The sequence below is a fragment of the Camellia sinensis genome, chromosome 5, assembly GCF_055761805.1.
Source record: "Camellia sinensis isolate YWXY chromosome 5, ASM5576180v1, whole genome shotgun sequence".
NCBI lineage: Eukaryota > Viridiplantae > Streptophyta > Magnoliopsida > Ericales > Theaceae > Camellia > Camellia sinensis.
Genome location: NC_138965.1, coordinates 147,535,863 through 147,553,485, shown reverse-complemented (window position 1 = coordinate 147,553,485; position 17,623 = coordinate 147,535,863).

Genomic DNA, 17,623 nt, shown 5'->3' with positions numbered 1-17,623 from the left:
ACGAGTATGAGAGAGATATATCAGTCTTCCCACAAGTCTTTGGTACCTTTCCTTCTCCACAAGCTCACCAATTCCACTACAAAGATGATGATTAGTCTCAATTGGTGAATCAGTTGGTCTGCAGCCCAATATGCCCGTTTCTTCAAGAAGATCTAGAATGTACTTCCTTTGAGAAATAAAGATGCCTTTGTCAGATCTAGCAACTTCAATCCCAAGGAAGTATCTCAATGGACCAAGTTCTTTTATCTCAAACTCCTTGGCTAACTGCATCTTGAGATGGGTCACCTCCTCCTCATCATTACCTGTCACAACTATGTCATCCACGTATACAATAAGCACTGTTACCTTATGTACATTGCGTTTGACAAACAAGGTGTGATCCGCATTGCTTTGCTGATATCCAAATCCCACCATTGCCTTGAGGAATCTACCAAACCAGGCTCTAGGAGATTGTTTCAAACCGTACAAAGCCTTCTTTAATCTACAAACCTTTCCAACTGTAGACTGAGATGAGAATCCTGGAGGTACATCCATATATACCTCCTCCTCCAAATCCCCATGAAGAAAAGCATTCTTCACATCTAGTTGTTGTAGAGACCATCCCAAATTAGCCGCACATGACAGAATAGTTCGAATGGAATTCATCTTTGCTACCGGGGCAAAAGTTTCTTGATAATCTATTCCATATGTTTGGGTAAATCCCTTGGCCACTAGTCTTGCTTTGTACCGTTCAATCGTCCCATCTGCATTGTGCTTAATGGTGAACACCCACTTACATCCGACTGGGTGTTTCCCATTTGGAAGAGACACCAACTCCCATGTGTTATTTTTACTCAAAGCTTGCATCTCTTCTACCATAGCTACCTTCCACTTAGGATCATTGATGGCTTCTTTCCAACCCTGCGGAATACACACAGAAGAAAGGGACGAAACAAAAGCATGATACGTAGAAGACAACGAATCATATGACACAAATTTAGAAATAGGGTGTTGAGTACAAGCTCTAACCCCCTTTCTGAGAGCAATAGGAAGACTCAAATCATCCGTAATAGGACCATCAACAACAGGTGAAGAAATGAGATGAGGATCATTACCTGAAGAGTTAGTGGAAACTGGGTGTGGAACTGGCATAGGAGATGATGATTGACTTGGTGGCACAAGAGAAGCCGGCTCTTTCTGACGCCGTGAATAAGTCTTAAGATCAGCTCTGTCCAAACGACCACTGATATCCGACTCCTCATCAACAGAACTCCTAGGCTCCCCCTCACCACAAATAACAGCCCGTTGAGGAGGAAGGAAAAAAGACAACTCATGCTGATATGATGCCGTCTCATCCGCAATCTCATCGATACCACGCTCCCCCTGAGGAGATGGCGGAGGACCAGGAAAAAAAGACTCAGATTCACGGAAGGTGACATCCATACTAACATACAACCTATGAGAGTGAGGGTCATAGCATTTGTAGCCTTTCTGAGTAGCAGAATAACCAAGAAAGACACACCGGACAGCCTGAGGATCAAGCTTCCCACGAGGCCGAGGGTGAAGATGAACAAAACAGACACTACCAAAAACCCGAGGCGGAAGAGAAGAAGTGGGATACGTCACAGGAAGAAGCTCAAGAGGAATTTGGAAGTGGAGGACACTAGAGGGCATACGGTTAATAAGATAAGCCGCGGTAAGAACCGCATCCCCCCAAAAGGACTTAGGAACGTTCATGGTAAACAAGAGAGAGCGAGCAACCTCAAGTAGATGGCCATTCTTACGTTCAGCAACTCCATTCTGTTCAGGAGTGCCAACACAACTAGTCTGATAAAGAATGCCATGGTCGTCGAGGTATGCCCGGAAAGCGCCATCAACATACTCAGTCCCATTGTCACTCCTAAGAATTTTGATAGTAGCATTGAAGAGATTGGATACCATTTTATGAAAACTTTTGAAGCATGAGAAAACTTCATTTTTTGTGCGAAGTAAATAAAGCCAAGTCACACGGGAATAACAATCAATGAATGTGACAAACCATCGATAACCAGAGGTAGAAACAACAGGGGAAGGACCCCACACATCGGTATGAATAAGCATAAAAGGAAAAGTACTTCTTTTATTAATTGAAGGATAACAAGTACGTTTATGCTTAGCAAGCTCACAAGCATCACAAACAAAGTTATTCCTAGGACAATCACGAACTAATAAAGGAAAAAGTTTCTCTAAAATGCTAAAGGAAGGATGCCCCAAACGGCGATGCCACTGATGAAGGAGACGAAGGGAGGAGCCAGAAGAGCATTGCAGAGCCTGAGAGGACAAAGGTGAGGCAGGCATGGCATCCAGAAAGTACAGACCACTTTGTGCTCTACCACTGCCAATCATTTTCCCCGTAGCCAGTTCCTGAAAGACACAATGAGTCGGAAAAAAGGTTACAGAGCAATTGAGAGCAGTAGTAAGGCTACTAACAGAAAGTAAGTTAGTTGAAAAATTAGGAACATGAAGAACAGATGAAAGCGAAAGTAAAGAGGTGCAACGAACAGAACCCTTGCCGGAGATAGAAGATAAAGTGCCATCAGCCACTCTAACCTTATCTCGCCCAGAACTAGGTGAATAAGAATGGAAAAAACTAGAAGTACCCGTCATGTGATCGGTAGCACCGGAATCAATGATCCAAGGAGACGACGAAGAAACACTGAGGGCACTAGCAGAAATACCTGTGTGAGCAAAGTTGGAAGAGGCAGAAGAGGAAGGAGCTAAGGCAGATGAAGAATCAAGTCGAGCCATCAAACGTCTGAGAGTGTGAAGCTCATCCGGGGAAAGAGAACTAGCATCATTCAAGGCACTAGCAGTAGTCTCAGAAACATGTGCTTGAGGACGAACACCACCACCACGACCACGGCCTCGAGTAGGGCGGCCATGCAACTTCCAACAGTGTTCTTTATCATGTCTATCTTTCCCACAATACTCACACTTCAACCGGTCCCGATCAACCAATGGACCCTTACCACCACCTGGAGGCAGAAAAGGTGGAGTATCACGTGACTTGGGGCCGACAACCATCGCTGACCGATCCAGAACAGGAGCATGCACCATAGCACTGCGACGACTCTCCTCCTGCTGAACCAGGGCATAAGCCTCACGCAATGTAGGAAACGGAGAGCGACCCAACACCTGAACCCATATCTGATCATACTCCAAATTCAGACCAGCAAGAAAGTCATACACCCGCTCCTTCTCCACAGCCTGCTGAAACATAGTGGCATCCTTGGAGCAAACTGGCTGGAAACTCTGGTAGAAATCTAGCTCTTGCCACAAACCACTCAACTCAGCATAGTAGACTGCCAGAGAGCGATCCTTCTGATCCAAACCCCTAATCGTCTTACGCAATTCATAGGCCTGTGCATCATTCCCTTGTTGAGAATACATTTGAGAGGCAGCTATCCAGATCTTGTGAGCAGTATCCATCAAGAGAAAAGTCCGACTAATGGTAGGCTCCATAGAATTGATGAGCCAGGTCATAACTAAAGCATTCTCAGAAATCCATTGAGCAGATAAAGTACTATCCTCAGTAGGTGGCTGGGTACTACTACCAGTAATATAGCCAGTCAAACGCCAGGCGGCAATCGCAAGACTACAGGAGCGGGACCAAATCAAGTAATTAAGACCATTAAGTTTGACCGGACTAATCTGGAGAGAAGGACTATCACCAAGAGTCAGACCACGACTCAGTCCACTCTCCTCCTTGCCCTTAGAGTCCTGACCCAAGCTGTCAGCCATGAGATGAGAAAAGAGGGTGCAAAAAACACAAGCCGGATATCAAACAAGTTCACAAATCACCCAACCAGCACACCAAACACCTTTTAAGGCTAAAACAATCCAAAAGAAGCCCAGAACAGAGCAACCAGATCAACTACAAGTCAGAAAACCGAAGCAGAGCATCTAAACAGCGATAAAAATCCAAGATAGGGCCAAAATACATCAAACCAGGGACAACAAACCCCCCTAGGGTTCCAGTCGGCTCCCAAGGATAGGAGAAGAAGGGACAAAACCAGAAAAAAGAGGGTCAAACAGTGATTTTCGAAAAATCACCCAATTTTGACGAAAAATCAAAAAAATTAGAAAATTCAATCAATAATGACCAAACAATCAAAATGAGATTATAGGGTGATTACCCATTAAATTTCGAGCATACTGTAATTTTTTTTTTTTTTTTTTTTTTTTTTTTTTCTGGCTATAACAGACGTACCAGGAACAATATGGGGCTCTAAGGAACAATCTTCAAGGAGGAAGATAGTGCTCTGATACCATGTTAAATGTATAGATGAAAAGAAGAAGAAGAAGAAGAAGAAGAAGAAGAAGGAATAGGACAAGAGAAAGCTGCTGTAGATTATTGATTCAAAACTTAGGGTTTCCCCCTTACACACAACTACTTATACTAATAAGAATAATACATAAAGACCAAACTACCCCTAACACTTAACAAGTCATGCATCCATGTGTGAAAATACTTTGATGTGCCCCTTTCTTGCTCTCTGTTGCAGCAAATCAGAAATCAGCAGCTTTCTAAAGCCTTGCACAGCATTCTGACATTAATTGCAAACAGAGGCGAATCGGGGCATCGCAATGACTTTCCGCGCAAGGCAACTCGAGCATGCATCTTTCATCATTCGGAACAGAGCTGAGGCGGTCCATGGATTTGCATGCTAATTTACTTGCTTTCCTAGTTAAATTGTTAATTAATTAGGGTTTTGTACTTATTCGAATTGTAATTATTATTCGGACTGTATTATTTATTCGGACCCTCCGAGCGAGGGCACAATTGTAATAAGTGTGCATGCATGTGATGTATGTCTTCCAACCCCACGTCTTTCTTCCTTTTATTTACCAGCTTATGATGGTTAGATTAGGGCATGTTTTAATTAGCATACTCATGCTTGCATGTTTGCATCATTCATCTGTCTTGCATGCACCAGGCTCGACGTATCATACTAACTGCATTTGTATTTCAATTCCAAATTGAATACGTGTTAGTTGTAGTACCATCACATGCCATCTTTAGAATAGCCGAGCCTATTGTAATTGCATTCCTGCATGTGTTGCATTAGGCATTTCTGTATAGTTCGGATCATGCATGGATTTCTAACATAGCTTCTGTTTTGGCTTGGAGTACTCGGTAAGTGTTTATGCTTTAGCATCCTTACATGTGTGTGAGTGACTGCCATGATAGCATGCTTACCATGAGGCTACGTGCTTACGTGGTATACCTGCCTGAATGCCTGTGGGTGAAGGTTGGGTTATTTGGATTAGAACAATTCATCAATTGTGAGTTTTAAGCCCACTTGAGAGTGGCAAATCATCTTGTTTTCTAAGCCCACCCGAGGGTGGCAAAATCTGCATTTTAAGCCTACTTGCGAGTAGCAAACCATTTTCAAAACAAACATGAGATGTGTTGTTCCAATTCAGGCGATCCGGTCTATATTTGTATGTTGTGCGCATCACATAGTAAATATAGGCTAATAACCGGAATAAGAGCACATAACGTTTTCAAAACTAGATATCATGGTTAGTAGAGACCGATCTTTGATCGGGCGAGCGGGGGTGCTCACGAAGTGACCTTCCCCAATCGTACTCAAGTTCCCGAGCCGAGGCAACTTTGGTGATGACGGGCACGTGGCCTTAGGCAACGAGTCAAGGTTTCCTAAATTTTCCAAAATAAAATATTTAGGTGGCGACTCTGTATCTGGCAAAGCAGTCCATGTTTGGCACTTCTTTCAAAAAAAAATCTATTTTCAAAAACGATTTGCCGGATTTGGACTCTTTGATGATTCATCGATCTTGCATTGCACTCTGCGAGATTAGATACAGGACCGTGACATTGAGTCCTGAACTGTAGTGAGCCCAATGAACAAAACGGGGGGGGGGGGATTTCCCTCCCGGGGCATTCGGGGACGTCTACAATTTGGAAATGGTTGTTGGAAGCTAACAGGAGGAGCTTTGACAATCGCCAGATGAGAGATGTCTTCAATAGTATACAAGACTCAAACAAAGATCTGTCTGGGAAATCTTAATGCAGCAGAAGACAAAGAGTCACCGGACTTATGGCACAGAAGACTGGCTCACATGAGTGAAAAGGGATTGCATTTGTTAGCAAAGCAATCCAGGATACCCTTATCTAAAGGGAGTGCCTTGAAGCCGTGTGATCATTGCCTTTATGACAAACAGCATCGAGTATCATTCAGTTCAACAAGCAAGAGGAAAACATAAGTGCTCAGTATGGTATACTCGGATGTTTGTGGCCCAATCAAAGTGGAGTCACTCGGCGGCCGCAAGTGTTTTCTGACTTTCATTGATGATGCATCGAGGAAGTTGTAGGTGTATTTCTTGAAGACAAAGGATGAGTATTTCAATACTTTCAGGAGTTCCATACAATGGTGGAAAGAGAGATCGGGAAAAAGTTGAAGTGTCATCACACAGACAATAGAGGCGAGTACACTTCCAATGCTTTTGTAGCATATTGTGCCAGCAGAGGTATCCGGCACGAGACAACAGTTCCTGGTACCTCACAACACAATGGTGTGGCAGAGAGAATGAACCGCACTATTATTGGAAGAGTCAGATGAATGCTCAGAATGGCAAAGTTGCCAAAGACATTCTGGGCTGAAGCCGCTCGTACAGCCTGTTATCTGATCAACAGGTCGCCTTCAGTCCCATTGAATTTTGCGATACCTGAGGAAGTCTGGTCCAGAAGAGAGGTATCATATTCTCACTTGAGAGTCTTCGGGTGTAAGGCGTTTGCACACATCTCCAAGGAAAACAGATAAAAGCTTGATGACAAGTCCACTCCATGCATATTTGTAAGCTATTCAGATGCAGCATTTGGGAACAAGTTGTGGGACCTAGTGAACGAGAAGATGTTCAGAAGTAGAGATGTTATGTTCCAGGAAGACCAAACAGTAGTAGATTTTGAGAAGTCTGCAAAGTCTAGAGATGTCATCACTCTAGACTTTTTCCTATCTCCCGAGCCATCACAAAATGCTAGATGTGATGATGTGCAACAAGAAGTGCCAGAGTTGCAGGATCCTGTGCCAGAGTTGTAAGATTCTATGCTAGAAATTAAGGATCAGGAGGAAAGAAATGAAGACCCAGATGAAGAGGGTGTTGAGCAGGAGAGTAACCCCCTCAACTAGAGGCAACTAGGCCTCAGTTGCGGAGATCTGGAAGAGCTGCCGTGCCATCAACCAAATATCCGGCTTCTCAGTATATTCTGATTACTGATGAAAGGGAGCTTGAGAGTTTTTCGAAAGCAAAGAGTCATACAGTGAAAGATTGATAGATGCAAGCCATGAATGAGGAGATGAGTTCTTTACAAAAGAACCACACTTATGAGCTTGTTTCACTTCCAAAGGGTAGGAAGGCATTGAAAAACAAATGGGTGTACAAATTGAAGAAAGATGACAACGGTAAAATATTGCAGCATAAAGCTCGCTTAGTGGTCAAAGGTTTTGGACAGAAGAAGGGAATTGATTTTGATGAGATATTCTCTCCAGTTGTGAAGATGACTTCCATTCGAGTAGCTCTAGGATTAGCAGCACGCTTGAAACTGGAGGTAGAACAGATGGATGTCAAGACTACCTTTCTTCATGGTGACTTGGAGGAAGAGATCTATATGAAGCAGCCAGAAGGATTTGAAGTTAAAGGAAAAGAAAATCTAGTTTGCAAACTAAAGAAGAGTCTCTACAGCCTGAAGCAGGCGCCGAGACAATGGTACAAGAAGTTTGATTTATTCCTGGTGGATCACGAGTACACAAGAACGGTAGCAAACCAGTGTGTATATTTTCGAAGGTTTTCGGATGGAAACTTCATCATCCTACTGTTGTTTGTCGATGATATGCTGATCATCGAACATGATACTGCTATGATCAACAAGTTAAAAAATGACTTGTCGTAGTATTTTGACAGCACAACAGATTTTTGGCATGAAGATTGTTCGTGACAAGAAAGACAAGAAGATATGGCTGTCACAAGAGAAATATGTTGAATGGGTGATTGAAAGGTTCAACATAAAAGATGCCAAGCCAGTCAGCACACCACTAGCCAACCATTTCAAAGTGACAAAGCGTTCGTGTCCCACGACCAGCTCTGAAAGGAAAGAAATGGAAGCAATCCCTTATTCTTCCATAATAGGAAGTTTGATGTATGCAATGGTGTGTACCCGGCCAGATATAGCTCACGCAGTTGGCGTTGTGAGCAGATTCCTCGCCAATCTAAGAAAAGGGCATTGAGAGGCAGTCAAATGGATTCTTCAATACTTGAAGGGAACTTTAAAGATGTGTCTATGTTTTAAGGAGCTGAACCAATTTTGGAGGGTTCTATAGATGTCGATATGGCTGGTGATCTTGATGGTAGAAAGTTTACATCAGGTTTTTTATTCACTTTTGCAAGCGAAGTTGTTTCATGGCAGTCAAAACTACAAAAGTGTGTTGTTTTATCTACAACAGAGGCAGAGTACATTGTTGTCGCAGATGCTGGAAAGGAAATGTTGTGGTTAAAGCGATTTCTCCAAGAATTGGGTCTACAGTAGGAAGAATACAAGGTATATTGTGATAGTTAGAGTACAATTGATCTGAGCAAGAATTCTATGTACCATTCACGTATAAAGCACATTGATGTCCAGTATCACTGGATACGAGAAGTGATGGAAAAGCTGCTAATGAAACTAGTGAAGATTTACATGGACAAGAATCCTTCTGACATGATGATCAAGGGTGTCACCAAAGATAAATTGGAAGTTTGCAAGAATCTGCCTTGGATGAACTTCAAGTGAGAAGTTAGTTATCCATATGGGCGTGGAGGGGAAGAATCATTAGCTCCAGCCCAAGTGAATCTCCCATGCGAAATCAAGCTGGCCATGTGCTGTGCCAGCACAATGGTGGACGGCCACTGAAAGGTGAGTGAATAGCTAGCCATGTGCTGTGCTAGCCAAGCCCTCTAGTTTCCTCCATCTTGGTGTATAAATACATAACAACCAAGGAAAATGGAAAAGAGGTGAGTGTGGTGCAAAAACAAAAAAACATAGAGAGCAGAGAGTGTAATCTGTGAGTGAGAGAGTACTATAGAGAGTTATGAGGTGTGAGTTCTGTATTCTCCCTCCGGAATAATTCTATAGTGGATATCTCTATCCGTGGACATAGGCAATTGCTGAACCACGTAAATCTCTTGTGTCTCCTTTTCTCTGTGTGTGTGAGATTGATTTCTAGTATGTCTTTATCCTAACATTAAAAAGGCTGAAGTTGAGTTGCATGATTTTGATTTATTGGCAGAAATAAGGATGTTAGAACCTCACGAAATTGAAAGAAGAATGGAGGTGAGGATCTTGGTATAGAAATTAAAAAAGAAGTTGGATTGGATCTGGTTCCAAAAATCTAGATTAAACTAGGCTCAAAATGGTGATAGGAATAGGTTTTTTCATATAATGGCTAGCCAAAGGCAAAGAAGGAACTTGGTGGACTCAGTGGTAGTTAATGGTGTTAGCATTGAAGATCCAAAACTGGTGAGACAAAAAGTGTTGAGGCATTTTACTAAGGCATTTTCGGGGGATTGGCCGTCTAGACCAAAATTGTCGGGTAGTTTTGTGCCAATTAATAATGCTAAGGTGGTGGAGTTTCTTGAACCTGAGTTCACAATGAAGAAGTATGGGAGGCAGTAAAAGAGTGTAATGGGAATAAAGCACTGGGACCGGATGGATTCAACATGATGTGCATGCAGAAATGCTGGAAGGTTATGAAAAGTGATCTCTTTCAGTTTATGCATAAATTTTACAATAATAGTAAGCTGGTTAAAGGGTTAAATAGCTCTTTTATTACCCTAAACCCCAAGAAGATCAATCCCTCGGGTTTGCCGGACTATAGGCCAATAAGTTTGGTAGGTGTAGTGTATAAAATATTGGCTAAGGTACTTTCAAAAAGATTGAAAAATGTGCTACCAAATGTTATTAGTGAAATGAAAACTGCTTTTTTAGGAGGTAGGACTATTTTTTATGGGGTAATGATTGCTAATGAGGTAATGGATTAGTGGTAGAAGTCTAAGATGAAGGGTGTTATACTCAAACTTGCTTTTCAAAATGCTTATGATTCGGTCAACTGGGAGTATTTATTTTCTGTGATAGCAAATCTTAGGCTTAGGGAGAGATGGTTGGGTTAGATGAGAACTTGTGTCACCACGGCAAGAATTTCAATATTTGTTAATGGTTCACCAATTGAAAAGTTTAGCCCACAAAAGGGGTTAAGGCAAGGTGACCCTCTTTTCCCCTTTTTGATTAATATAGCAGCCAAGGGCCTTAATTTATTATTGGAAAGGGCAAAAGATTTGGGTTTAATAAAATGAGCAACTATTGGATCTGCAAGATTAAAACTCTCGCACCTCCAGTTTGCCGATGACACTATTCTTTTTTGAAAAGCAAAGTGAGAGGAGATTGTAAATGTCAAAAGGATTCTTAGATGTTTTGAGATTATGTCAGGCATTTGATTAATTTTCACAAAAGTGTGGTGTGCATAGTTGGAATTAGTGATGAAATTGCACAAGTCTATGCCTCTAAATTGTACTATTTATGCAAGAAGTTGCCTCTTCAGTACTTAGGCCTACCATTAGGTGCTAATCCAAGAAGAAAGAAGGCTTGGCAGTCTGTGGTGGAGAAGGTAAAGGCCAAATTAGCTCTATGGAAGAGAAAGATGCTGTCATTTGCTAACTTTGATAAAATCTATCCTTGATAGTCTCCCTGGTTATTACATTTCTATTTTCAAATTACCTAAAGGAGTAGCAAAGGAAACTGATAAGTTGAGGGCCACTTTTCTGTGGGGTAGTTTAGAAATTGGAAGGAAGATTCATTTGGCAAATTGAAAGGACGTAACATTGAGCAAAGAACAAGGAGGGTTAGGCATAAGAAGGGTAAGGGATGTTAATGACTTCATGTTAGCTAAGTGGTGGTGGAGATATGGGGTGGAAGATGAATCATTATGGAAAAAAGTAATCATCAACAAGTATGGGGCAGTTGGTGGAAGATGGTTACCAGTGATGGAAGGGATGGGAAATGAATTTGCTGTCTGGAGTGATATCCTGAGTGTGTCAAGGACTAATGCTGACTTATTTGATTTTTTTAAGTCTAATTACAAGATTGTGATTGGAAATGAGGGTAGGATTAACTACTGGCATGATAGGTGGTTGTTGAATTTACAATTAAAGGTGGAGTTTCCCAAGTTGTTTCGATTATCTATGGAAAAAGAAGGGACATTGAGCTCTTTCATGCAGAGAAAGGACAACTCAGGGAATTGGAAGTTATTGTTCAAAAGACCACTCTTTGCTAGGAAGGACAAGGAGGTTCGAAGGCTACAAGTGTTGACAAGAGATATTCCCAGACTTAATAAGGAGTTACAAGACTCAGTTAAGAGGACTGCTTCCACTACAGGTCAGTTCACTGTGAGATGAATGAAGGAATGGTCTGAGTCGATTCAAGGCCCAATATTGCAGGTTCCTAAACTGATATGGAAAGGTGTAACTCCACCAAAAGCTCAGTTCTTGAGCTGGTTGGCATGGAGGGGGAGGGTTAAAACAGTTGGTCTTTTACAGAGGTTTGGGGCCTGAAGTAGTACTGTGGAGAACTTGTGCCCATTCTGTTAGCTGGAAGTAGAGTCGGTGGATAATATTCTTTTGCAGTGCTCTAAGATTTGGAAGGTTTGGTCATCTATGATGCAGTGGTGGGGATTATCTTGGGTCACACCTGCTATAATTAATGGAGTGCTGCTATGGTGGCTGGGAATAAAGTTTAAGAAGTCAGTCATGAAGATTTGGAGGTTTGTCCTTATTGCAATGTTGTGGTCCGCATGGGGGTTACGAAATGAGTGTCTTTAATAAGAGCCAGCCAAATATGGATGAGCTTGGTGAAATTGTGAAAGTGAGGGTTGGGTTGTGGGTTAAGTCTGGGCTGCCCGAGATCCCTTATTCAATGCATGACATTGTGGATAATCTTAAGTAGGTAAGGCTATGTCTTTGAGGTGTGGCTGATTGTGGGTGGTTAGCTGATTTGTTCTGATAATTTTTGTGTTAGTACTGGTGTTGTATTGATTCCACTATTTGCTGTTTGTTATTTGTTGGTTTCTCACCAACTTTGGGTTTGGTGCTATCGAATGATTGTTCTTGTTTCCAGGTGCCAACCTAGTTGGGATTTGGAAATTGAGTTATGATGTCTTTTGCACCATTCCCCTCCTTTATTGATGTAATGTTCCTATACGTTGTATTGGTTTCTCATCAATAAAGATCTCTTTTTGATTGATCAAAAAAAAAGTACAGATCTTTCAAGTGTGTAAGATAGCCAACAAATACTGTGAGTTCCTCATATGCCAAATTTTTTTACAGGCCAAAGGCAAATTAAGTAAATAAAATGCAATATACCAAATAATTACTTTGTATTTTCCCTGGGAGGTAGGCGATTATTCAACACACAATCCAAACACCACCAAAGAAAATCTTTCTTTATAATTTTGGTTGAGTTTGGTGCCACTTATAAAAAGATGTTTTCAGTTGTTTAAATTTTATTTTAGAAAATCTTAAAAATAACTTAAACAAATTGAAAAAAAAAATGATTTTTGAGAAATTGAAAGAGAAGTACTTTTAATTTCTATCTTTAATTATTAATTCAACTTGCAAAAAACTGCCCCAAACATGACCTTTCTACGGTACTTATTACCGCAATTCCAGCTGACTTAACCAAGTAGTGGTGAGAACAATTTGTTACATTATAAGCAAAATACTCAGACTGTAGAGAGCACTATTTGTAATTTATGCACACACAAAAGAAAAAAAAAAAGAAGGTATTCTAAATTCAATTCCAAATTTGCTCATTAAGCAATGTTTAACAGTTCATTTGGTAATACTAGTAATATGGCCATGCATGATTGGGACAATTACTTAAAGTTTTTTTCTTCTTTTTTTTTTTCTTTTTTTCATTTATGTTTGGTTATACTAGATAAGTTAATTATTTTAACACACATTTGATCACACAAAGCTTAAAACTTATTTCCTTCTTGGCACATCCGCTAAGAAATTGTTTTTATGAGGAGTAAAAAAACCCAAGACCACCAATTTGTAGCTTACATAATAAATTGGTTTTCATACTTCCAATTCCCTAATTTTTCCCTTTGAATGATGTTTTTGTTTGACCTTTTTGTTTGGGTAAAACAGTATTTGAGAGTCAGCACTTTGCTACAGCATGTTCGTGTGTGATTTTTTCACTTTGGAATGGCATGAAGTTTTGTAGGCCATAAATGGAACCAAATTGCACATGAACATTATTAAAAGACTAGCATATGAAGCAAGTCAACTACTAACTTGTGAGTTAATCATTTTGTCTATCTTTATTAGAGGCATGGCCTAACCGATTTCAGATACATCTTACAAGTGATGTATTGATTTGTGCAGTGTCAATATAATAATTAACAAGCTGTGTGATCTAGTATGTATTTTCAAAATATTGATTCACAATTACAGTTAAACTTTTGTTGAGCTATCATCTCTTTTGGCCCAATATTGTGTCCTATTTATCCAAATCGTCGTATGAAAATTCGTGTAGAAGTATCTTTCAGTTCAAAAAGGACTGTACATATTCAGCTCAAAAAAGAACCTAACAGATCAAATCTATTCATGGGGTTAGGAAAGGGGATCTTTGCAAGTACAATTTCTTTGTATAATGAAGGTTGGTTGCCATTTTGCTCCATTATGATGGGCTTATATCTCTAAAAGAAGGCCATTACACAGTGTTACTTCTGCCAATGCATGGTTCTAGGCTTAGTAGCAACAAACTCTTATAGAGGCCCCGTTCCCAACTTAAACTCTTTTATAGGGCCCTCGATCCCCCATCCCTAGTCCTGCTACTAACTCTTCAGGATTTCTAAAGACAAAAGGGTGACTCATGGAGAGAGAGAAAGAGTGTGTGTGTGTGTGTCTTAAGAAATTTAACTTGGATGAATCTACCAAAGAACATGGTTCATAATCTATAAAAATTTTGAAAGAGCATTGATATATCTCACAGAAATTCTACAATTCATTAAAGTGATATTATGGTGGCTCTATTCATAGCCTTTTTTGTTTACATTTTCTTTAAATTCAAGGAAGTCACTTGAAAGGCAACCCGGTGGACGAGGCTCCCACCATTACAGGTTTGAGAAAGGTTAGATCTATGCAGTCTTACCCCCGCTTATGAAGAGACTGTTTCCATATTTTGAACCCATGGTGCCCAAGTCACAATGGAGCAAACTTACCACAAACCATAGCAAACACTTTTTTCTGGCTCTAGCCTTGGTAGGTAAAACAACATGGATGGAGATGTATGAGGAAAAGAATCAAAATAAGTAGGCAAAAAATCCTACTAGTTTATTGTATTTGCCTTTTCTTTATTGGTCACATCCTAAGATTTTACACACATCATTTATAAGACAACTATGGTTGCTTCTGCTAGCAAAGCTTATTTTACTAAAAGACTACATAAAACACCCAACAACATCACTAATTTATACCATAAGATACTAATTGTAATAAAGCTGTGGACACCAATCTAATTATTTTCTTGCAGCCTCTCTTTACTGTTAATGGTTTCCCTGTTAGTCTCTCCTGTCTAGTATGGCCTAGATGACAGATTGACGTTATTATACCTACTCGCAGGGTTAGTTGTATAAGTATCTCTTTGAGATTGGTGGGTGTCATAACCATGGCAGTTAAACTCAATTTTCCGGCCAAACATCTGTCATTCCCCCCCCCCCCCCCCATCTTGGTTGATCATAACGGGTTCTGTAAAGCTATCGTTTCTGCGATAATCATCATGCTCACCATAACTAGTACCGTTGCTTGAATAAGGCAAGTTGTGAGAATTTGTGGTGCCCAAGAAGCTGGCCCGGTTGGGTTCAACTTGAACATTTGAAATGAATTCCTCATCCCTTTGTGGGCGATCACGAATTGGACTAGAAGGCCTACGCCATTTGTCGTTGTTGTATCCATAATTCTTCACTGGCTCCGAAGGTAGACGACCATACTCGATGATTCTTTCTGTACTTGTTGTGATGTAACTTTCCAAGCCGGGGTTGGGAGAGTGGAGAATGATTGGCCTTTTCCTTCCTTCAGCTTCGAAAATGGTTGGGCGGCTCACAGGATCAAAATAACCATTTTCACCGTAGGTTTTTTTGTTCCCATCATCAGTGCAGCCTCTGTTCATGTAACCATACCCTGCCATTGCTCGATGTAAGCTCTCTTGTGTCACGACCCACTCCCATACTTAAGAGATAAGCATCGTGATGACCAGTAACTGAAGTTACTTCTGCTTAATTCTTGAATAAATTAATAAACGCGAGACGAAATAATATTTAAGTGAAGGTACCAAAATAATCATCGGAGCTTTTATTTTTATTACAAAATTTATTAACCAAAAAGGCCGATATTTACATATAAAAATATCATAAAAGTGTGGTGTGTGTCTATTCCGCAACCTCGCATCTAAGACTTTCCAAAAGATATTTCTGAATTGTATTGTTTCCTGAAAATTGGTAAACAGCTATAAGCACATGGCAGAGTGAGAAATATTATATCAAGAATATAAGGGACACAAAATAACCATGGATAGTTATGTAACTAAAATAAGAACAGAACAGAGCAGATATATGGGCTCAAGAGGTGGCTCGTATGAACTCTAGAAGTGGCTCCCACCATAGTGCAGCACTTAGCTCTGTACAGCACTTTACTCCACATCAAAAGTCATAACCACGTCGCCTTGCCATTACTATGCCCTAAACTCAAGCTTATCCTCAAATGGATAAGTTTAAGTAATTGTTTTGTTTTTTTTTTTTACAATGACTCTGATGTAACTAAATTATACTTTATTTTATTTTTTCTCATTTATAATTAAATAATATTAATATAAAATTTAAGGGACAACTTAAATTTTTTGGTTGTTACATCTTGAGGACTTCTTTTTTATGTCAACAAGAATTCATTTAAGACCTGACTTCCTTCTCAATTGCTAAAGAGGTAACCACTTCAACTTATATAGAAAATCTCTATGTTCTCTTTTGCTTCAACAGATTAGTTATAATGCTAGAGGATATGTTACTTTTATTTTCTTTTTCCTTTTTTTCCCTTGAATGCACAATAAGATTTATTGGGGTCTACCATTGAAGTGTAATTGCTTAAAAGAATCAAATTCTGCTCATCCATGATGTGTCTTCCATTAGCTGTTCATAAGGCTATGTTTCAATCATGAATTTAGGTATGAATCTGTGGAGAGAAAAGTAAATCAAAAGGAAATGTCAATTACAATTAAATTATATTTTATTCACATTTCCCTCATTATTTCCTTTCCTTTCACATATCCTTATATAAATCTCCAAACACAGCCTAAGTATTCAACTTCTGAAAAAGTTATGAAGTGTTCTGGAACACCACGTCAGTTTCGACCACATAAAAAAAAGTACTCATATCATCAATGTAGCTAGTGTAGCCTCTGTTTATATTGTTGGACAATCTCCACTGTATTAAGAATAAATAATGTTTATGTACTTAACAACAAACAGAATAAATAAATAAATGAGAGAGACTGTTTGATTACAAAAATCAAACCAATAAAGAAAATAATATAAAACAATAGATTCTTATTTTGTTACAAAAACAAAATCAGAATCTGATAAAAATAAATAAATAAAACAAAAAATAAATTAATTACTAACCTTATGTATTTATTGAACAAAATTTTGATCAAGTCTAATGTTTAACGTTGCATCCTTTCTACGGTGCTTTCAGATTGTGGATATCTATCTCCCAAGATTAAATGATCAACAACAAACAGTAGCAGCACTACAAACTATTTGCACAACGAACACACTTTGTGTTTACACTTTTTCTCACAAAAAAATTACTGCAGCAAAATGCAGATTTTGAATCAGCAAAGAAGAACGAAATTTCTGAATAACAAAAATCAATAGAGGGTCTGTCTATTTATAGGAGAAAATGTGGCTGTTCAAATTTGAATTAAATAGGTGCAAACTTATTTGAACAAGTATAGAACCTGTTCGGTCTTGTTTGAACAGATACAATCTGTTCGGTTTGTATTTTGCACAGATAACTGAATCTGTTCAAACATATATGGGACTGTACGGGAAGGTTCTGTTTGGGCTTGAAATTTAAGTTAGAAATTTAAATTCAAACAGTCAGAATTTATTTTTCAAAAATAAATTTAAATGTTTTTTGCCCAAAAAAATAAGTATTGGGCCGGACAAGCCCAACCCAACATCACACCACACACCCAGGCCCAGGCCCAACCCGCCCGCCCAACTGGATGGATGGTGACGGCTACGCGCATGTGTGTGTTTATTTTGGGTCCAATGGGTCTAGCCCACTTTGCCCATGACCTCTCCCTTCTACAAACTTGGGGTGCCCTTTGGGGCTCTCCCCAAGTTGCAAACTCAAGCGTTATAAACTTATAAAAGTTTTTCCACAAAACCAATGTGGGACAAGCCTTTAATTCAAACCTTATGGAATTTTCACCAAAAACTCCATTTCCATGGAGCTCACTTTGACTTCAATTTCTCATTCACCTGATAATGGTTTT